Raw genomic sequence first — 22,741 nt, 5'->3', positions numbered from 1 at the left:
GGAGGCAGAGGTTGCAGTGAGCCGAGACTGCGCCATTGCACTCCAGCCTGGGCAACAAGAGTGAAACTCTGTCTCAAAAAAAAAAAAGAAAAAAAAGATTAGAAACTGTAATCGTAATGAGGTGTGTTGGGCAAAATTCCATAGAAGCAAAGTACAGATTAATGAAGCAAATGGTGATAAAATAGAACAATTACCTTTCTGCGGTTTATGATAATGATGGCAAAAAAATGCAAGACACAGAGAAAGAGAGTAAAGAAGAAATTAGGGAAGCATTCTACGTGTTTGAAAGGATGACACTGGCCATGTTCATGCAGTTCCTGTACAATATTGTTCAGTTGCCTTTGTTTGTAAGGAATGTATCCACTGAAAGTTCTTCTTGGTATAAAAGAATGAGTAGGCATGCATAGTCATACTAGAACTCACTCCTGTTTTTCTACCTTTATCTTCCTACTATCATCCCACAGTCTTATTTCAGAAAATTGAGCAAGTGTTAGGCATGGTGGTTCATATGTACCTGTAATCCTTGAGTTTTGGGAGGCAGAGGTGGAAGGATCGCTTGAAGTCTGAAGTTTGAGACCAGGCTAGGCACCAAAGTGAGACCTCATTCATGTCTACCAAAAAAAAAAAAAAATTAACCAGGCACAGTGGTGTATAGCTGCAGGCCCAGCTACTCAGGAGGCTGATGGGGGAGGATCCTGAGCACAGGAGTTCAAGGCTGCAGTGAGCTGTGATAGCACTACTGCACTCCAGCCTGGGTGACAGAATGAGACCCCATCTCCTGAAATAACAACAACAAAAAAAAAGAAAGAAAAAAAAAATTGAATGAGTAGCAAATTGTAGGTGGTTGACTCTGAATATTTCTAAACTACTGGTTCTCAAACTTTTGTGGTGGACCCTCCCCTTTACATTTTTTAACTTTATTGAAGGTCTCTAAGACTTTTTGTTCATATCAATTATTCTATTAAAATTAGAAATTAAAACAAAAATTTTAAAATACGTATTTTTAATTATATAATTATAATAAAACCATTACATATTGCTATAAATAATACGTTTTAAATAACTGTATTTTCAAAATTCAAAAAAGTGAGAAAAGTGGACTTGTTTTACATTGTTGCATTTCTCTTGAATGTCTGGCATAATAAAAAACAAGTGGGTTCTCATATCAGGATTTAATCTGTGGTTTCCACACCTCATGTAGGAAAATTCCACCAAACACTTGTAAAAGAACAAGGGTGAAAGAGGTAGATAATGTCTTAGTATTTTTATCAAAATCATTTTTACCTCGTGGGTCTCCTTTGATCACGTTTTGAAGACCACTGACCTAAACCCTTAGACACATATGAACTGAGATGGAATTGGTCATGTGAAAGAACTTCTCTAGGTTATGCCTTTTAAAAAATAGTCTTCAGCTGGGCACAGTGGCTAACACCTGTAATCCCAGCACAATTTTTGTAGAGACACGATCCTGCCTAGATCAAGCAAAGAGTGCAAAACCAGACTAGGCAACATGGAAAAATCCCTCCTATACAAATAATTTTAAAAATTAGCCAGGCATTATGAAGCACCATCTGCAGCCCCAGCTACTTAGGACACTGAAGTGGGAGGATTACTTAAGCCTGAGAGGTTGAGGCTGCAGTGAACTGTGATTGCAGCCACTGCACTCCAGCCTGGGAGACAGAGTAATACCTTGGCCCACCCCAACCCCACCAAAAAATGGTTTTCTTTAAGAACAGTCAGTTTGTTGTTGAACTGTGAAGTTTTAATTCTGCCTGGATTATGAAGAGTCAACAATATATACTTAAAGGTGTGCTACTGCCCAGTAAATGGGCTGATCATCCAGGTACTCACAGTATTCCCTGTGCTACAGGTCCTACCCCCAGGAACTTTGTCTTCTATTATCACTTGCTTTTTGAGCTTTATTTCACTCTTTTAAAAAATCTGCTTATGGCACTATACACCTCAAACAAGTTATATATTTATTTTCCAATTTAAAATTTAGAACCAAGGCCGGGCACCGTGGCCCATGCCTGTAATCTCAGCATTTTGGGAGGCCAAGCAGAAGGATCACTTGAGCCCAGGAGTGGAAGGCCAGCCTAGGCAACATGAGACAATCACGCCTCCACAAAATTAAAAACAGTATTAGCCAGGCATGGTGGTGCATGCCTGTAGTCCCAGCTATTTGTGGGACTGAGGTGGGAGGATTTCTTGAGCCTGGGAGGTTGAGACGGCAGTGAGCTATGATCGTGCAACTGCACTCCAGCCTGGGCGACAGAGCAAGATCACACCTAAAAAAAATTGCAACTAGTTTTGTAAGAAAAATGCCATATCATCTTTCAAAGTGACTCTACCTTTTTGCATTCCTATGAGCTTCACATCATCGCTAGCATTTAGTGTTGTGTTTTGAAGTTGAGTCATTTGAATAGGAATGTAGTGGTATCTCCCTGTTGTTTTAATTTGCAGTTCCCTAGTGACACATGTTGTGGAGTATATTTTCGTATGCTATTCGCCATCTGTGTATCTTCCTTGGTGAGGTGTCTGTTCAGATTTTTTGCCCATTTTAAAATCAGTTTGTTTGTTTTCTTTTGCCTTTTTTTTGTTTGTTTTTATTTTTAGACAGGGCTTGGTTCTGTTGCCCAGGGTGGAAAGCAGTGGTATAATCATAGCTCACAGCAGCCTCGAACTTGTGGGTTCAAGTGATCCTCCCCCCTCAGCCTCTGGATTAGCTGGGACTACAGGTGCCACCATACTGGGCTAATTTCTAAATATTTTGTAGAGATGAAGTCTCACTTTGTTGCCCAGGCTAGTAGTGTCAAACTCTTGGCTCAAGCCATCCTCTTGCCTCGGCCTTTCTAAATTCTGGGATTATAGGCACCTTGCCCCATTTTGATAGTTAGTTTTCTTTGTTTGTTTGTTTGTTGTTGTTTCTGAGACAGGGTCTCTTTCTGTCACTCAGGCTGAAGTGCAGCAGTGCAATATCAGCTCACTGCAACCTCTGCCTCCCAGGCTCAGGTGATCCTCTCACCTCAGTCTCCTGAGTACCTGGAACTATAGGCATGAGTCACAACTCTAGGCTACTTATTATAATTTTTAAAAAATTTTTAGTAGACATGGCCTTATTATATTACCCAGAATGGTCTTGAACTTCTGTTTCAAGTGATCCCCCCACCTCAGCCTCTCTTAGTGCAGGATTTAAAGGTGTGAGCTACCTTGCCTAGCCTAGAAGTTTTTAATTTTAATGAAGTCCCATCTACTAATTTTTCTTTCGTGAGTCATGCTTTTGCTGTTGTATGTAAAAAGTCAACACCAAACCCAAGATTTTTCTCCTATGTTATCTTCTAGGAGTTTTCTGGTTTTTCCAGAGGTTCAGGGAGAAGAAGGAAAAGGTGAATAGACAGAGCACAGGGATGTTTTAGGAAAATGAAACTATTCCCTGTGATACAGTAATGATGGACACATGTTATTTTACATTAGTCAAAACACATGGAATATACATCACAAAGAGTGATGCACTGTTAGTAATAATGTATCAGTATAGGTTTATCAGCTGTAACAAATGAACCACACCAATACAAGGTATAAACATAGGAGAAACAGTTGGGGGAAGTGGTCTGTGGAAACTCTGTATGTTTTTATTAATATTTCTGTGAACCTGAAACTGCTCTACAAAATAAATCTATTACTTTTTTTTAAAATTGAGCTTTATTTTAGATTCAGAGGGCATATATGGGCTTGTTTGTTGCACGGGCAAATTGCATAATGGTGGTGACTAAGCTTCTAGTACACCCATTACCCAAATAGTGAACACTGTAGCCAAGAGGTAGTTTTTCAACCCTTGCTCCTCTCACACCTTCCCCCTGTTGGAGTCCCCAGAATCTCGTTTTGATCTTCTGCAGCCTTTAGGAGCTGCAAAAGGAAAGAAAACAGATTATCTCCTAGAGCCTCCAGAAGGAGACCCAGCTTCACAAACACCTTGATTTAAGCCCAGCGAGACCCATGTTGGATTTCTGATCTCCAGCATTGTAACATAATAAATTGGGTGTGATCTGATATCCCTAAATTTCATGGTCATTTGTTACAGCCACCATCAAAAATTAACGCAGTCACATATTCATTCAATAAATACATAATGAATCCTACTCTGTGTCAGGTACTCTGTAGGCATTGTGGATACAGCAGTGAACAAAACTGGCTCCCATGTTACCAAACATTGTAGAGTTCACTGAACTGATTAAAGGCTGGGTGCAGTGATTCATACCTGTAATTCCAGCACTATAAGACACTGAGGTGGGAGGATCACATAACATCAGAAGTTTGAGACCAGCCTGGGCAGCACTGCAAGACCCTAACTCTACAAAGAAAAAAAAAAGAACTGAAGAAGAAACCAGGCAGGTTCTACCAGTACAGACAGAATGATCATTCTTGGGTAGAATAGAATAGTACCATCTTCTTTTCTTTTCTTCTCTTATCTTTTCCTTTCATTTCTTTGACCAGCAGCAAAAACTTAACTAGGATACTTCCTGCTCTATAAAATAAAACACAGGAGCACCCACAAAGATTAAATGAAGTAGGAACTGGAGACTGACTCCTCATTTCTGAGCTGTTTAATTTCAATGACTTTTGTTCAATTTTGACTTAACTATTATCTTAAGTAAAACAAGTCAGCCACAGAAAACAAATACTGCCTGTTCTCATTTATAAGTGACTCAGTAGTATTTCATCCTATATATGTGATAAACATATATATATATATGTGTGTGTGTGTATCTATATACTCACAGTTTCTTTACTTGTTGATTGATAGGCATTTGGGCTGGTTCCATGTTTTTGCAATTGAGAATTGTGCTGTTATAAATATACGTGTGCAAGTATCTTTTTTTTTTTTTTATAATAACTTACTTTCCTCTGGGTAGATACCCAGTAGTGAGACTGCTGGATCAAATGGTAGTTCTACTTTTAGTTCTTTAAGGAATCTCCACACTGTTTTCCATAGTGGTTTTAATAGTTTACATCCTCACCAGCAGTGTGAAACTGTTTTTCTTTTCATCACATCAATGCCAATCTTGATTTTTTGATAATGGTCATTCTTGCAGGAGTAGGTGGTATTGTATTGCGGTTTTGATTTTCATTTTCCTTGATCATTAGTGATGTTAAGCATTTTTTTCATATGTTTATTGGCCATTTGTAGATCTTCTTTTGAGAATTGTCTATTCATCTCCTTAATCCACTTTTTGATGGAATTGTTTGTTTGTTTGTTTTCTTGATGATTTGTTTGACTTCCTCGTAGATTCTGGATATTAGTCCTGTGTCAGATACACAGATTGTAAAGGCTTTCTCCCAATCTGGGTTGTCTGTTTACTCTGCTGATTGTTTATTTTGCTGTGTAGAAGCTTTTTAGTGTGGTTATTTCAATTTTTTGTCTACATTATGATATAATCACGATTATTTTGCTTACTCAGTTGGTGATAAATATTTGGGTGGTTTACATTTCTTGGCAATCATAAAGAAAGCTGCTATGAATATTTGGGTGCAAGTCTTTATCAGGACATATGTTTTCTTTTCTTCTGGGTAATACCTCAAATTGGTAGGGCTGGATTCTCTAGCAGGTTTAGGTTTAACTTTTTGAGAAACCAGCAAACCAGTTTTCAAAGCAATCCTTCCATGTTACATTACTGCCAGCAGGGAGTGAAAGTTCTAGTTGTTCTACATCTTCATCAACATTTGGTAGAGAGGATGGTCAGTATTTCAGTGTTCTGAAATACTGTTTCTTCCTTCCTTCCTTTCCTCCTTTCCTCCTTCCTTCCTTCCTTCCTTTCTTTCTTTCTTCTTTCATTCTTTCTTTTTCTTTCTTCTTTCTTTCTTTCTTTTTTTGCAGTTTTAAAATTGGGGTAGAATTCGCATAACATAAACTTTACCATTTTAAAGTGTACAGGTCAATAGTGTTTAGTATATTTGCAAGCTGTGCAACTATCACCACTAATTCCAGAATGTATTTCTCACCACATACCTTGTGTCTGTTAGCAGTCACTCCTTTCAGTTTTTCTAAGCCAGACGAATTATTCGTAACACTCCAGGGTTGGGCACAATGGCTCATGGCTGTAATTCCAGCATTTTGGGAGGCCAAAGTGGGAGTCTTCCATGAAGCTAAGAGTTCAAGAGCAGCCTGGGCAACATGGAAAGATCCCACCTCTACAAAAAATAGAAAAGAAATTAGCTGAGTGTGGTGACGTGCACCTGTAGTCCCAGCCAGCTGGGAAGCTGAGGTGGGAGGATAGCTGGATCTTGGGAGAGGTTGAGGCTGCAGTGAGCCATGATCATGTCCCAGCACATTAGTCTTGGCAACAGAGTGAGAGATCCTGTCTCAAAACAAAAATCTATATATATATAATGTCATGTATACATCAGCAGAGTCTTATCTGTGTATTCTATCTTAACTAGAGAAATGGTATGCTTCTATGTTTCTCTCATTGACAAAAATAAGAACTTTTTCATTAAAGGAAGGAAGGTGCAGGTGGAAGAAAGGATGAAAAGCTGTGAGATTATTATCATTCGTATTTCTCTTCTTTACAGGACAAAACAAAGTACAGTCTTTGATGACCAACACGGTGCTTACTCTTGTATGACTCAGAGCTGCAAAACCTTGTTCAATCCCCAGTTATCCTATCTGTAAAGCCTTTGGAAATATTAGTTGTATTTGAAATGTTGAAAAAGTTAAATCTAATCCTTTTTTTGTACATAGGTGGTCGCGTAATGGGAACAGATGCTGACATGTCAATAATATCTTTAGGTGGAAGGTAAAATCTAATTTCGTTACTGCTGTTTAACTACCTTCCTTCAAAATGTTTTGGTTTTTAAAGTATTGAGATTTATGTACCCTAGAACATAAAGTACAATAATAATAAAAAAAAAGGCCTTATGTCACATATTTCAAAGTTTAATAGGCAAGAAAATCATTTGGAGTTGTTACGAACATGCCCTCTTTGACTTGGTATTTCTGAATAAGAGTGTTCTTAGGTAAACCCTGGGTGATTGGCGACACTCTGAATTGGAAAGCCTTAGAGCGGGGTTTGTAAGTTAACACACACTTCTAGTATTTTGTTGTACTTTTGTCCACAAAAGATAGATTGGAATTAAAGTACCAAATCCAGCTGACACGTGTTATTCATGTAAGAAATAAACATTTCAGTTTTCAGTTGAGTCAGTTTTGCAATCACCTTGGTCAAGTGAGTGATGTTACACTTTGAGGTCCAGAGTATTCGAATGCTGTGGGAGTGGCTGTCACCAGCTCATGGCTTGATCAGGGTTTACTTCTACTTGTAACTGTGTCCCCAGCAGAGTAAAATCTGAACCCACAAAAGATCCTGGTACGTACTAGTGCTTTTAGAACTGATTGTGAATTTAAGGAAAACTTTTTCTTAGTTTAGAGCGTTATATTTTGACTCAATTATTGTTTTAATGAAAAACATGCAGTTGCTATAAATGTATTGCAACTGTGACACTGTTTTCAGAATTTTCTTGGAATCTGTCCTGAAAAAAATGATTTCTTTGTTTCATACTGAATAGGAGCTGGGAAAGGCAGCTCCAATGAGAGGTTTGGTAATGGATTTTAGCTGGTGAGGAAATGAAATGTTTGGTTTTGGAAAGAGAGAATGAAGTGGGTGCTGTCTATGAGTGACCGCTGTGGGGTAGTGGAATTGACAGAAAGAAAGGGAAGACAGGTAGGATTGTCAAAACAATCTCTTTAGGGAAAGCCTTCTATTTTGGTGGGTGGGGGACGTCACTGGCATAAAGGAGTACGGGAGGAAGGAGATGTAATTGTAATGGTAATGGATGGGGTACCAGAGAATCGGATAGGCTTGGTCAGATATTGGATGAGACAATTTCTTAATTAATTTGAATGTTTTCATAGCCTTGAGAAAGCTGAAGATTGAGGACGTATTAGCAGTGGGGTTTTGAGAGGGCCCTGAGAAAGGTGCTTTAAGAAGGGTTTCTAAAAGAGCAGTTGAGGCAAGCAAGAGTGGCCAAATTGGTTTGAGTAGACATAGGATCCCAAATAGGGAGCCTGACAGATTTTGCTTGGTCCTGGAGTAGTTGGTGTCCGGAAGCTGTAAGTCTGAGCTAAGCTATGATCCTTTGTAGGACAGTATGGCCAGATTTAATGGATTAAGGAGGAAAGGATCCTTGGAAGTGGATCTGTGGAGTAGGTAAGGTGTAAATTCATACTGGAACTGGTCCAAGTGGTTAGAAGGGTTGGAACAGCAGTGGAACCTTGGGTTTGGGCCAACATACAAATCCAGCAATTGGAGCACAAGGATAATTTTGTTTGCCTTAATAGTTGGTGAGTGACACTGACATGAGGCACCCACCTATCGGGTTGAAGAGGTTCCTGCAAAAAGAATAAACAAAAGGAGAAGAAAGATTTGGGTTGGGGTGAAATCCTGAAATGTGCCTTGGAGCCAAAGTTCTTGTATTAGGTTGAGAAATAAGCTGGGGTGTTCATAGGGGCTGGAAGTGGGTACCAGTTGAGGCCCTGGACAAGATGGGAAGGAAAAGATTGGAAGTTAAAAAATGACAATGCCATGTGCAGGCAGTTTTCAGAGATTCTGGGACTGTGGTTAGGCAGAGTGATGTTGTGCCTGTGAGGGATGAAAGATACTTAGGTAGAAATGTGGGGGGTGTGGAGGGATGGGGATGAGATGCCTTTTAAGATTAGGAGTGCCACATCTCATGTGTTAGGCTCTTAACTTTGGCTGCTATGGGTGTGGTTAGTATCATCTGATAAGGCCCCTCCATTTAGGGTAATGGGGTGGAGATTCATCCACCCATACCCAGTCTCTGAGTTGGAGGGTAAGGTTGTGAGCTGGGTGTCAGGGTTTGGTTGGGGAAGAAATGCATCAGCGTATTCTCTGAGGAGAATGCCCCTGAGATGTAGGGTGGGTCAGACTTCATCAGTGAGGGAAGTTGTAGTTTGTGGGAAACTATGTAAGGTGAAAGGCCGCCCATACATGAGTTCGAAGGGGTTTAGGTTTATTGGCTGACAGGGAAGGGCTTTCAACCTTATGAGCTCACTGGGTGGGAGCATGGGCCAGGGATCTTAACCTTCAGGGCAAGTTTAGTTAGTTGTTTTAAAAGACCATTGGCTCCCTGTACCTTGTCCAAAGATTGGAAGCAATAAGGGATGTGGAGGATCCATTTGATGTTTAAGGCCTTGGAGACCTGTCGAGTTACATTTGAGATAAAGGCAGGGCCATGATCAGACTGCATGGTTGTGGGCAGTCCAAACCTTGGGATAATTTGTCGTAGGAAGATTGAGGTAACCTCTTTTGCCCTCTTGGTGGTGGTGGAAAAGACCTCGATCTGCCTGTTGAAAGTGATCAACAGGGGTGAGGATATAGTCATGTTTCTTGAGAGGCAGCATATGAATGAAATCAATTTTCCAATTTTGTAGTGGCCTCTGACACTGGAGGGTGCCCTTTAGCTTGATTTCTGGGCTAAGTGAGTGGTCTGAGTGCTCCCTGGAAAGAAACTTGGTTGCAGATCATATGGGCCTGAGTGAGTTAAGGGTGGTGGCCATGGCAGGAGACTGCAGGTGAGGTTATAAAAGCTGAAGGAGAGGATGATAGCTGGTGTGAAAGAGGCTGTGAATGTGAGTGCGTATGGATTTTTTCTGGGACATGGGCAAGAGAAGCTTATTGTCTAGAAAGAACCAGCCCTCCTTGTTTGTGGCCCCAGCCACAGAAAGATTGAGGCTTTCTTCTGGTGAGTATGAGGGCTGTTGAGCTGGGAAACAGGTAGTAGGGGTTGGGGCTTAAGGGCTGTTGTTTAGCTGCAGAACCAGCTAGTGCGTTTCCTTCTGATAATAGGTTTGTCGAGAGCCTGGTAAGAGGTGCAAGATTGACAAAGGGAAGGTCAGGAGCAGAGGTAAGTGAAAGCTTGAATATAGGAAACCTTGGTCCACTTCCCATTGCAGCAGATAAAATTTTCAAGATTTCGTTGAATTTGAAAGTCAAAGATTTCATTTTAAGGCCATTGAGTACCATTGTGCAGTTGCTACTGGGGCCAAGCCATGTTATAAAAGAAAATGTAACGTTTGGGCTTAATGTGAGGGCTGATACCTAGAGTGTGGAGGTTGCAAGGGAGACAGCCAAATGATGTGTCATGGGGAACGTTCTTCAGGTGGATTTTGAGGCTTCACTGCAATGCTAGCTTCCTGTTGCTGGTGCAATAAATATTTATTTATTTATTTTGAGACAGTCTTGCTCTGTCACCCAGGCTGGAGTACAATGGTGCGATCTCAGCTCACTGCAAGCTCCGCCTTGTGGGTTCACGCCATTCTCCTGCCTCAGCCTCCAGAGTTCCTGAGTAGCTGGGACTACAGGCACCCGCCACCATGCCCGGCTGTTTTGTATTTTTAGTAGACGCGTGGTTTCACTGTGTTAGCCAGGATGGTCTCAATCTCCTGACCTATTGATCTGCCCGCCTTGGCCTCCCAAAGTGCTGGGATTACAGGCGTGAGCCACACACTTAGCGTCTTTAAACAACATATATGTATTCTCTTATAGTTCTGGAGGCCAGAATTCTAAATTCCCTTCCACTGAGTCAAGGTGGGAGCAGGGCAAGTGGCTTCAGAGACTCTGTGGGAGAATCCATTTCCTGGCTCTAGAGGCAGCCTCCGATCCTCGACTTTTGATGCCCTCCTTGAATGACTCCAATTCTTGCTTCCATCACTACACCTCCCACCACTCTCCCATCACCTGCTCTGCTCTTACAAGGATCCGAGTGAGGATATCAACTTGCCACCTAAACAAGCTGGGATAATCTTTCCTGCCAAAGGTCCTTAACTTCCTTACATCTGCAAAGCTTCTTTTACCATATAAGGTAATGTTCACAGGTTCCTGGATCAGAATATGGGCATAGTGGGAGGCCACTTATAAGCCTAGTACCGCTAGGCTGCAAAATACTGCAAGTAGACTGCAAAACCATTACACCCTTCTCGCGTTTTAATGATTGGGAGAAAAGCAGTTGGGACTTTTTGCTTTGGGGTCCTTCTTAACTTTGCATTTTTAGGGTCTAGGGTCCCTCTTAAACTTGTATTTTTAAGGTCTAACCCTCATCAATCCCCTCCTCCAACCAGAGACACCCACTGCAGTGTTTCCTTGAAAGTCTGATGACATGTCTATATCTAAGTTCTGATGAGAGGCACAGGGCCAGCCAACAGCCCCCATGACAGTCCCCTCGGCCAGAGGGTGCCCACCTAGGCCACACCTGGTGACTGAAACAAGCCCATGGCTGGGAAGGAACATACAGACGGGTCTGGGGCCTGGTGAGGGCACCATGGAGGCCATGGGATGAGCGAGGTCTGCTAGGACAGTGCAGGTCTGCGGAGCTGAGGTGAGGCTGTAGAGCCTGGCCTAGTGCCACAGGAGCCAGAGGAAGAAGCTGGGGGCTATCGTCCCGGTCCACAGAGATGCTGGAGACTGTGGCACCAGGAGTGGCCCTGAGGCTGTGGAGAGAGCATCTCTACCCCATTGCATCTGGGGGTGATGGCGAGGTCCTCACCTGACAAATGCAGCTTCCAAGTCCCAGATGTTGGGCTTTTTCTTTGTACTCAGAGACTAGTGGGGGCAGTGACAGGAAGCCAGGGAACATCTCTTGCTACCTCCTCCATGCTCTGTATGCAAAGACTGAGCGAGGTGGAGCTGGCTGGGAGGTCGGGCACTTCATCCACCTGCTCTTTGGTACTGGTCATCTAGAGGTGGGTGCAGAGGTGGTCCAACCATTTCCGCTGTTCACGTCACTGTAGGTGCACCGGGTTCTTCCTCAGCATCGGGATGATCTGCTTCATCTCCAGTCGCGCAGCCTCCAGGCACTGGGAGTGGTCCTCCTGCAGGATGTTCAGCTTCGTCTTGGCCAGGTGTGGAGGCATACGTCCAGCTTGGTCCAGGGCATCCACCGGGTCCCTCGTCGTAGCAGTAAGGTGATGACAGAGTCATGGTCAGTGCAGGCCACAATCTGGTCATTACCATTGCAAGAGGCAAAGTGTAGAGCTGTGTGGCCCTTGTCATTTGCACAGGGATCCGTGCCATTTTCCAGCAGCTGCCACACTTTTTCCTCGCCGTTGGCACTGGCAGCATTGGCATTGTCTCCCTCATTCTTTTCAGAGCTGCACCTCTTTGCTCATGGGCCCGAGCCAGCAGTGGGGCCTGGCAGTGAGCCTCAGCCACCAGCAGGGATCTTGCAGCACAGCTCCTGGTGCAGCTCTGCATCCTACTGCCACCAGTCGTGCGGTGGTGCAAAGGGGACTGGGCCCCAGGGGCCTCCTGGCCTGGGAGGCCCGTGCAGCTGCCCAGTGCAGACCCGAGGTCAGTGAAGGAGAAGAAGCCCCAGGTGCCCTTCAGCTTTTTTTGTTTGTTTGTTTGTTTTTTGTTTTGAGGCAGGATCTTGCTTTGTCACCCAGGCTGGAGTGCAGTGGCACCATCTAGGCTCACTGTAAGCTCCGCCTTCCGGGTTCACACCATTCTCCTGCCTCAGCCTCCCGAGTAGCTGGGACTATAGGCACCTGCCACCATGGTCAGCTAATATTTTGTATTTTAGTAGAGACAGAGTTTCACCGTGTTAGCCAGGATGGTCTCGATCTCCTGGCCTCTTGATCTGCCCGCCTCGGCCTCCCAAAGTACTGGGATTACAGGTGTGAGTCACCATGCCTGACCCAGCCTCCTTTTCTTTAAATTTTGGGATAACACAGAACTCAGCAAGACTTTGACAGTATGGATGATTACATCCTATTTACAATATTATTGTTTTCCTCTATCTACTTGTTTATTTACTGAGAAAAAAAAAGTGTCAGCGTAATCGTGGAAGCAACCTAATGAATAAACTACACCTTGATTATGAGAAAGAATGAAAATTGGTTCATCCTTCTTGAATACAGAGTTTTAAAAATTCTTAAGAAAATTATGGCTTATTGAGTACACCGCAATCCTTTTCTGTTACAAAAACAAAGACAAATGACTGCTTTGGGGTTTTCCCCCAAATAGCTTCCATGTGTTTTTCCATCTGGTACATTGTAAAACTTCTTTTAACGCCTAAGCCCTCAGGAGAATTTCACAGCCGCTTTGTAAATCCTGGAAGTTCAGGAAACTGCCAACACATGCTGACCATGCTAAGTCCCAGTCTCCTTGGAAAGGAGTCTTCATAGTAGTGGACTCTCGCTTGAGGAAGTCTCACATGGCAGAAAACCAAGCGACTGTAACACAGGGTCTAGTTGTACGGTAATGTGCCTCGCTCACTGTTCTTGGGGTTCATTTTCCTCAGCTGAGCACACACAGAATTGTGGCTTTGTTTGAACAGAGTTCTTTTGGGTCATATGTACCTATGTTGGAGCCATTTGACTCCCTTCATTGTTGGTGGTCTCCAAGCCTAAGAAGAATATTGTAGGCCAGGCATGGCGGCTCATGCCTGCAACCCCAGCACTTTGGGAGGCCAAGGAGGAAGGATCACTTGAGACCATGAGTTCGAGGCCAGCCTGGACAACATAGGGAGACCCAATCTCTACAAAAAAATTTAAAAAATTAGCTGTACATGGTGGTGCACGCCTGTAGTCCAAGCTACTTGGGAGACTGAGGCAGGAGTATCACCTGAGCCTGGGAGGTTGAGGCTGCAGTCAGCCATGATCACACCACTGTACTCCAGTCTGGGCAAGAGAACGAGCTCCTGTCTCAAAACAACAACAACAACAACAACAGCCACAACAACAAAAACATAAAAAGAATATTGTAGATAAATGGGAGAATATGTTCTTAGAACTCACCCACTCGAAACTCTAGGACATCAAATTGACAGTCTTGGTGACTTTCTAGGTAAAAATCTTCAAAATGATTATAAATAGATGAATTTTCATGATTTGGATTGCTGAGAGTACATTCACAGTTTAGGTTTGTCGAGTAATTCCTGATTCCATCATAGGAGAAGTAAAGTTTCCTTCAGGAGTGTTTGGAAGAGACCCCACCACACACTAAGAAAACAGAAGGCAACAGAGAAAGTAGTAGTAAGATTCAGGCCACAACAGAAGAGATAAACAACACAGGAACAGTAACTAAAACATCAACATTACTGCTTTGATTTGTTTTTCTAGATGCAGTCAGGATTATGGGTAAAAGGCATGCAAATTATGGAAGTTTCCGCAAGTTTATAAAGGAAAAAATGTGCAAAAATCAACACAACTTCTCTACCTTCCTGTTGGCTTAGATTAGGTGGCTGGGATTTGGCTCAGTATCAATATGTCCAAATATTGAGGCCTACATCTTTAATATATTTTAAATTAATTTTATGTATGCTGTAAAGGTTGGGTGCAATTTGTTTTTGATGTGGATATCTCATTTTCCCGACACCATTTATTGAAGAGTTTATTCTTTTTCCATTGTGTATCTGTATGCCTTTGTTGAAAATTCATTGACTGTATACAGATGGATACATATAGCTGAGCTCCCTATTCTGTTCCAGTGGTCTATTTGTTTGTGTTTATGCCAATATTTTGCAGTTTTGATGACTACAGCTTTGCTATATAGCTTGAAATCAGGCAGTGTAATGCTTCTAGCTTTGTCCCTCTTGCTTAAAATTGTTTTGAGTCTTTTATAATTCCACACAAACTGTAGATTTTTTAAAATTTTTGTTGAAAATGCTATTGGAATTCGGATAGAGACTGCTTTAAATAATACACCAATTTGAGTAGTATTAATGTTTTAGTATTAATTTTTCTGATCCATGAACACTAAGTATTTTTAAATGTGTCTTTTCTATAATTGCCTCCATTAATATTTTACAGTTTGTGTTGCACAAATCTTTTACATTCTTTATTATATTTATTCCTAAGTATTAGGTTGGTGCAAATGTAATTGTGGTTTTTGCCATTACCAACCTAATACTTCATTCTTTTTGATGTTATGGTAAATGTAACTGTCTTCTTGATTTTTCCCAGGTATTTGTTGTTGGAGTATAAAAATGCAACTGATTTTCTTTACATTGATACAGTATCCTGCAACCTTCCTTAGTTTACCAGTTCTAAATTTTTTTCATGTAATGATGAGCACACTGGCCTGTGTTTACACATAAATTGATAGTATCTATTAAGGTATCACAGTGCCTAGAAGTGTGCTCTGTTGTATTTCTGCTGGGACAAATTCCATAGCATCTTTTAGTCTTAATCTTTTCTTAAATGCTTTGGTTTGGTATTTGATAATAATGTGTGCCTTTGGTTACTTTTTAATTGTGAAACACATTGATCTCCATGACTAGTCAAACTTTCTAATAAAGTTCTTTCATAGTTTTATGTATATTTAGTTAATATAAATCAAAATGGTAAATTTTTATGATAGTTTTAAAGTTACTAAGGTTGAAAATATGTCAGTTTTTCACTGGTCATGAGTCTGTGGTTTCCTTATTTCAAACAATTATATATGTCTATATATATGTGTGTGTTTAATGGCTTACAATCTTGCCCAACATATTTGTATATAGTAAGCAAATACTAATCAAAATTATTAATCAAACTATCATCTTCATACTATTCTTCAAATGACATATTGTTTGTTCTAATTAAAAACTGTGTTTATGTCTCATATAATTATCAATAAAAATTAGAAAGTCTACTTTGCCCTCTTGAGAAAATCCAAAGTTAAATGGTATTTTTACTAATTTCCTTTAGAATCACTACCTTATTTTCCTCCACAATAAATGTAAACATTAAGGATAAAATTGTATTTCAATGATCCATTCTACAATAGACTTTGGGTCATTCACTGATTGGGCTGAAGCCTCACTCTGTATTATTTCTGATTTTTTCACGTTAACAGCCTAGAAAATCTATTACTCATAGAATATTACGAATTAGAAAATAATTTTTTTTTTTTTTTTTTGAGACAGTCTCGCTCTGTCGCACAGGCTGGAGTGCAGTGGCGCGATCTGGGCTCACTGCAAGCTCCACATTCCAGGTTCAGGCCATTCTCCAGCCTCAGCCTCCCAGCCTCACCTGTAGCTGGGACTACAGGTGCCTGCCACTGCACCTGGCTAATGTTTTGTATTTTTAGTAGAGGCGGGGTTTCACCGTGTTAGCCAAGATGGTCTCGATCTCCTGACCTTGTGATCCACCCGCCTCAGCCTCCCAAAGTGCTGGGATTACAGGTGTGAGCCACTGCACCCAGTCGAGAAATCAATATCTTGGATGTACAAATTATAAAAGTAAACTGAAAAGTATAATGTAAAATATACATTTATGTATTATGAATTGTCACTCAAGTAAAGCAGAAATATTAATTTAAAATACTTTCACAAAGGAAAGTCCAGGGCAAAATAACCTATGTAAAACATTCTACCAATATTCAATAAATAATTAATGCTAATTCTTCAGCAGAAAATACTTCCAAAAAATGAAGAAGAGGAAACACTTTCCAATTAATTCTAGAGCCCAGTATTACTGTAATACTAAGGCCAGACACAAGTATAATAGAAGGACTGTGGGCAAATATGCCATATTCATATAGACACATACATCCTCAGAAAACATAGGCAAGCTAAATCCAGGCACATAAAATGTGAATATACACCAAGACCAAATGTGATTGTTTTGCAAATGCAGTTGTGACTTAATATCTAAAATTCAATCAAGATAATGCCCAATACTAGTAAAGAACAAAAAATGATCCTGTAAATAGGCACAGAGAAAGTTACAAAAATCAAGCATCCATTCCTGACAAAACCCCCAGCAAACTACTGATAGAATAAGATTTTGAGACCCACTAAGAGGTATCTATGAAAAACCTATAACTAACCTCATACTTAACGGTGACAGACTTGTGCTTCTTTACCTGAAAGTTTGAGAAGGCAAGAATTTCCACTTTAACCACTCTACTCAGCAGGGTACTGGAGGTATTAGCCAGGGAAATTCTACAACAGAAAAAAAATTGTCCAGATTTAAAATAAAAATAGAACTGTCATTATTGCAAATGAAATAATTTTCTGTAAAAAAAGGGATTCACTAAAATATGAGTAGAATTAATACACAAATTTATCCATGTTACAAGACAGAAAACTGGCATGCCAAAGTAGATTATGGTTTATATAAAAGCAACCAACAATTAAAAATAAAATAAACAATTCCATTTATAATGGTATCAATAAAAAACATTAAGAGAAAAAATTTAAGAGAGGTATAGGAATTTTACACAATTTGTAATGCTGAAAGAAATCAAAGATAAACTGAAAAATAACTGGAAGTCATCTTATGTTCAAGGATGGTCTGTTTCTAAGACAAAGGACACATGTTTGAGGGGATGGATACCCTACCCTCCAGGATGTGAGTGATTATTATGCACTGTATGCCTGTATCAAAACATCCCATGTAACCCATACTTATGTATACCTACAATAATTTTAAAAATACTTAATATTCTTTGGATAACAATACCCTATAAATTGATTTACAGATTCAATGTAATCCCCTCAAATTTCCAAGTGTATTTTTTTAGAAATTAGAAAGTCTCTCACTCCTTTAAATCAATATATATGTACAGAAAATCAAATTGCATAAAACAATTTTTTAAAAAGAAAAACATAATCAAATGACTTGTACTTCCTAATATCAATTCTTACTAGAAAGGATAGAGTAGGATTCCGCAGTTTCTTCACATTTTCCATATGTTCCGACCAAGAATACACAGACACTTGACTGCTCTGTTATTCCGTGGCCTGGACACCTGCATGCTTTCCCCTGCAGACCTGAACCCAAGCCAGGGCCCTGACCATTCACAGACATCAGTAAAGGTGTTGTGTTTAGGTTGTAATTCGAAACACTTAAAAGAAAGTATCCCTGGTCCTGGAACAGATTCCTTAAGCTCTACTATAAACTGCATAACCAGACCCCTCACTGCAGACATATCTAGAAAAAGCATCCTTGGTCTCCTTTTCTCCCAATAAGATGAGCTGCAGCGCCCACTGTGTGTACATCCCTTAAGAAATGCTTTGGGATCATGATACCAGGGTTTAGAGTTTACTTCTTTGTAATCCTAACCCCCTTTATCTCAGAACAGTCTGGGGAAGTCCCTTGTGAAAATTCCCCTGTGGTCACCTTTGGGGCAACTCCAGGTAAGTGCTGAGCTGGAGGAAGAAGTAGGGGAGTCAGCAGAATTTTAAGGAATGAGCTGGGGAAAAGAGGATCCCACTGGGAGATCCTGAGATGCTTGCAAGGGTCTCTGTGGGCTTTGTTGCCTTTCCCTCCCTGATGCATGCGAGCAGCCCCAGAGATGCTGAGACGCTCCAAAATCTCCAGCAGGATACAGGAGGCTGATGGAGGGTCTGAAATTGCAAAGGGTCAGTAAGGAAGTCTGGTGCTTGGACATACAGGGACAGAACTGGTTGGCATCAGCCATGGCGGCCTTCATATTAACAGGCAGGGGAACTGCTTAAAACAGGGAGGTGGAGGTTGCAGTGAGCCGAGATGGCACCACTGCACACCAGCCTGGGCAACTGAGCTAGACTCCATCTCAAAAAAAAAAAACAAAAAAGAAAGTGGGGGTTGAACACAGATGGCTCAGGCCTGTATACAATTCCAGCACTTTGGGAAGCTGAGGCAGAGAGATCACTTGAGGCCAGGAGTTTGACACCATCCTCGGCAGCATAGCAAGATCCCATCTCAACAATAAAAAAACAAAGAAATTAGCTGGGCATAGGGGCAAACGTCTGTAGTCCCAGCTATTTGGGAGGCTGAGGTTGGGGGATTGTTTGAGCCCAGGGGTTTCCAGCTGCAGTGAGGCATGATCAAGCCACTGCACTGCAGCCTGAGTGAGAGAGCAAGAGCTTGTCTCTAGGAAAAAAAAACAGAAGACATGCAAGTTTTCACCACCTTCTGAGAGTAATCGACTTTCAGGAGGAATAAAGAAAGAAAAAAAAAAGACCACTAAATGGTTGAGGGTGTGTTCCTGGTTAGGCTCAGTTGCTAGCTGAGTAGTATCTGAAAAATTCATTAGTAAAACTACAGCCCTAGGGATGAGTCATGAAGTTAAATGATGAATGTTAAATTCATTAGAAACGCCCATGGTCTTTCTTTACATGAATTCCAGTGAAAAATTCCTAAGTCCCTAAATAGTAAAGGGTCTGAAATGATAGCAGCTCTTTACTAAAGACTAAAAAAGAAAATGGCATCTTCAAGAATCATGAGAGAGTTCCATGCTGAAGAAGCTCTAATTTTGCATTTGCTCAAGTATTGATTTGATTTGGCTAATATGACACTAATCTTAGGTAAAGCATGCAAACAACTCCATCTCCTCATTAATAAAAACTGAGTAGGTAGTCTAGTATCAATTCTGATTTTTAAGAAGCGAGTTAGAAAAGAATTATGGAACCAATAAGATGTTTGAATAGTTAGTTACAAGCTATTCAAAGGAGAATTCAAAAAACCACACAGTATGAGGACATAAAGTATGAAATAAATTTCACTAATATATTTAAAAATAAACTGATTAGACAGGCAACAACTGGGCACAGGTCTCCTCATCTCCAGCAACACAAACCCAGTCACGCAGCTATGGGGTTGAAAAGGCTGCATGGTCAAAAAGGAACTGGTCCGACTTGAGATTTATTACTTTGCATTTTGAGACAGAGTTTCACTCTGTCACTCTGGCTGGAATGCAGTCGTGCACTCATAGCTAACTGCAGCCTTGATCTCCTAGTCTCAGGGGATCCTCCTGCCTCAGCCTCACCATAGCTAGGACTACAAGTGAGCATCACAACTCCCAGCTATTTTTTTTGTTGTTGTTGGAGAGAGAGACCTTGCTATGTTGCCCAAGCTGGTTTCAAAACTCCCACCCTCAAGAGATCTGCCCACCTTGACAACTGGAGTAACTGACTCTACAGACACATACCACCATGCCTGGATAATTACATGTTATTAATTTTTATTTGTGTAGAGAAATCTTGCTATGTTGCCAAGGGTGGTCTCAAACTCCCGGACTTAAAACAATTCTCCCATCTCTGCCTCCCAAAGTGCTGACACTACAGGCATAAGCCACTGCATCGGCCTGACTTGAGGTTTCTTTAATCTAGCATCCCATACTTCATATAATTGTGAAAGCCAGTACTGTTTTTTATTATTCTTATTATTATTACTTAGTATTTCAACAAGAATCAACCATCTCTCAGGACCGGGCGCGGTGGCTCACACCTATAATCCCAGCACTTTCAGAGGCTGAGGCGGGCGGATCACAAAGTCAGGAATTCAAGACCAGCCTGATCAATATGGTGAAACCCCATCTCTACTAAAAATGCAAAAATTAGCCAGGTGGGCTAGCAGGCGCCTGTACTCCCAGCTACTTGGGAGGCTGGGGCGGGAGAATCGCTTGAACCTGGGAGGCACAGGTTGCAGTAAGCTGAGATCACGCCACTGTACTCCAGCCTGGGCAACAGAAAGAGACTCTGTCTCAAAAAAAAAAAAAAAAAAAAAAAAAATTCAACCATCTCTCACCATTGCCATGACCCTGGTCAGAAACACGTTATCTCCTGCCTGGATGTTGCCACATTCAGGACTCCTGTTTCTACCCAAATCTCCCCACAATCTTTCTCAACTCAGCAGCCAAGGGATGTTTTTAAATCAGAAGAAAGATCACGTTGCCTCTCTGCTCAGAACCTCCCGCAGTTCCCATCCCAGTCAGAGTAAAAGTCAAAGCCCCAGCAATAGCCTCCCAGGGCTTACACAATCTTTACTGATCTCAGCCCAACAACTCCCTGGCCTCCTCCCCTACTTCTCTTCCCCTTCCACTCCCCCCACTCGGCCCCACTGGTCTCTTTCCTGAGCTTCAGACACATCACGGAGTTCCCTTCTAGCAACTTTATCCTGTTGTTTCTGCCTACAACGTTCTTACCTCAGCACCTTGGCCAGCTGCTTCCCCCACTTCAAGTCTTTGCTCAATTTTCACTTAGGGCGACCCTGGCCACTCTATTTAATATTGCCATCTGTACCCATTCCTGCCATGCTCACTCCTTTTTTTTTTTCCCACAAAATCTTGCTGTGTCACTCAGGCTGGTGTGCCATGGCATGATCACAACTGAGACCTCGAACTCATAGGTGAAGCAATCGTCCTGCCTCAGCCTCTCTAATAGCTAAGACTACAGGTGCATGCCACCACACCTGCTAATTTTTAAAAAAAATATATACGGCATCACTATGCTACCCAGGCTTGTCTTGAACTCCTGGGCCAAAGCAATCCTCCTGCCTCAGCCTCCTAAATACCTGGAATTACAGGTGTGGGCCACCACCCCTGGGTTCATGTTCATTTCTTCTTGCAGCTGTTACAAACTGCCCTACATTGAGTGCCTTAATACACCACAAATCTACCACCTAACAGTTCTGGGAGCCAGAAGTCCAAAATAGGTCAATTAAGGCTAAAGCCAAGGTGTCAGCAGGACTGCATTCCTTCTGGAGGCTCCAGAGAGGATGTGTTCCCTTGCCTTTCCCAGCTTCTAAAAGCCACCCCCATTCAATTGGCTCATGGCCCCTAACTGCATCTTCAAAGCCAGAAGCGAAGCATATTCAAATCTCCTTCTCTGACCTCTGCTTCCATCATCACATCTCCTCCAATTCTGACTCTCTTACCTCCCTCTTTCTCTTATAAAAACCCTTGTGACTGCTAGACACAGTAGTCGTGGCTCACACCCATAATTCCAACAGTTTAGGAGGACAAAGCGGGGAAAGGCTTGAGGCCAGGAGTTCAAGACCAACCTGGGAAACATAGCAAGATCCCCAACTAAACAACAAAAACAAAAAGAAATAAGAAAAGAAAAAATTAGCTGGGCATGGTGGTATGCATCCGTATTTTCAGCTACTTGAGAGGCTGAGGTGAAAGGGTCGCTTTAGCCCAGGAGATCGAGACCAGACTTGGCAACGTAACAAGATCCCATCTCTACAAAAAAATACAAAAATTAGCTGAGCAAGGATGGTGTGCACCTGTAGTCCCAAATACTTCAAAGGCTGAGGCAGAAGAATTGTTTGATTTGAGCCCAGGTGGTTGAGGCTGCAGATAGATATGACTGCATCATTACACTCCAGTATGGGTGAAAGAGAGACACTCTGTCCAAAAAGAAAAAGAAAAGAAATACACATTTGGTTTCTGCCCTTATCCCGGCAAAGAGCTTCTAAAGTTCTCATAAACATCTCGGTGATAAAGGTGATAGGAGCATCTTCTGTTTCAATATTTGGTCTTAGTCCCAGGTTTCTAACACAAGAACCTCTAAGACCTTTGGGATCTCCACCATAGTAAGAATGCATTTGATGATGTTACTGAGATGACTGGGTGACTGAAAGCTCCTAGACAGCTTCAGGAGGAGGGCTGGTTGCCAGAAGAGCAAACCATGTGATTAGAGGCTTGGAACTGTCAGCCTCACCTACTGAGCTCCAGAAAGAAACAGTGGCTGAAGACTGACTTAATCACCAACAGTCAACTGATTTCATCAATCATGCCTACATAATGAAGCCTTCATAAACACCCTAAACAACAGGGTTTGGAGAATGTCTGGGTTGCTGAACACAAAGGGGATACTAAGAGGTAACATGCCCAATAGAGGGCATGGAAGCTCTGTGCCCCTTCCCACATACCCTGCCCTGTGCATCTATTTCCCTTTTTTTTTTTTTGAGACAGGGTCTGGCTCTGTCTCCCAGGTTAGAGTGGCACAATCGTGGATCACTGCAACCAGTATG

The 22,741-nt window shown here is 41.7% G+C and overlaps 1 long non-coding RNA gene and 1 pseudogene across 8 annotated transcripts in view; both read right to left on the bottom strand.

Annotated features, from left to right (window-relative positions):
• LOC102115904 (uncharacterized) overlaps positions 1 to 22,741 on the bottom strand; it is a 66,101-nt gene that overhangs the window by 22,549 nt on the left and 20,811 nt on the right. For 3 of the 8 annotated variants that reach the window (XR_012417654.1, XR_012417650.1, XR_012417655.1), the window contains 4 exons: positions 16,863 to 16,941; positions 13,811 to 14,014; positions 6,008 to 6,189; positions 515 to 611 (listed from right to left, as the gene is read on the bottom strand). This is a non-coding gene — a long non-coding RNA (uncharacterized lncRNA). Of the gene's footprint in view, positions 1 to 514; positions 612 to 4,258; positions 4,352 to 6,007; positions 6,190 to 13,810; positions 14,015 to 16,826; positions 16,942 to 22,741 lie in introns of all 8 variants that reach the window. The other 5 variants (XR_012417656.1, XR_012417657.1, XR_012417653.1 and 2 more) reach the window with 3 other exon arrangements.
• On the bottom strand, positions 11,492 to 13,065 carry LOC135965062 (ankyrin repeat domain-containing protein 54-like; annotated as a pseudogene).

The sequence above is a fragment of the Macaca fascicularis genome, chromosome 9, assembly GCF_037993035.2.
Source record: "Macaca fascicularis isolate 582-1 chromosome 9, T2T-MFA8v1.1".
NCBI classification, from domain to species: domain Eukaryota; kingdom Metazoa; phylum Chordata; class Mammalia; order Primates; family Cercopithecidae; genus Macaca; species Macaca fascicularis.
The sequence above is the reverse complement of the archived record's forward strand: the minus strand, read 5'-3'. Positions and strand labels throughout refer to the sequence as shown.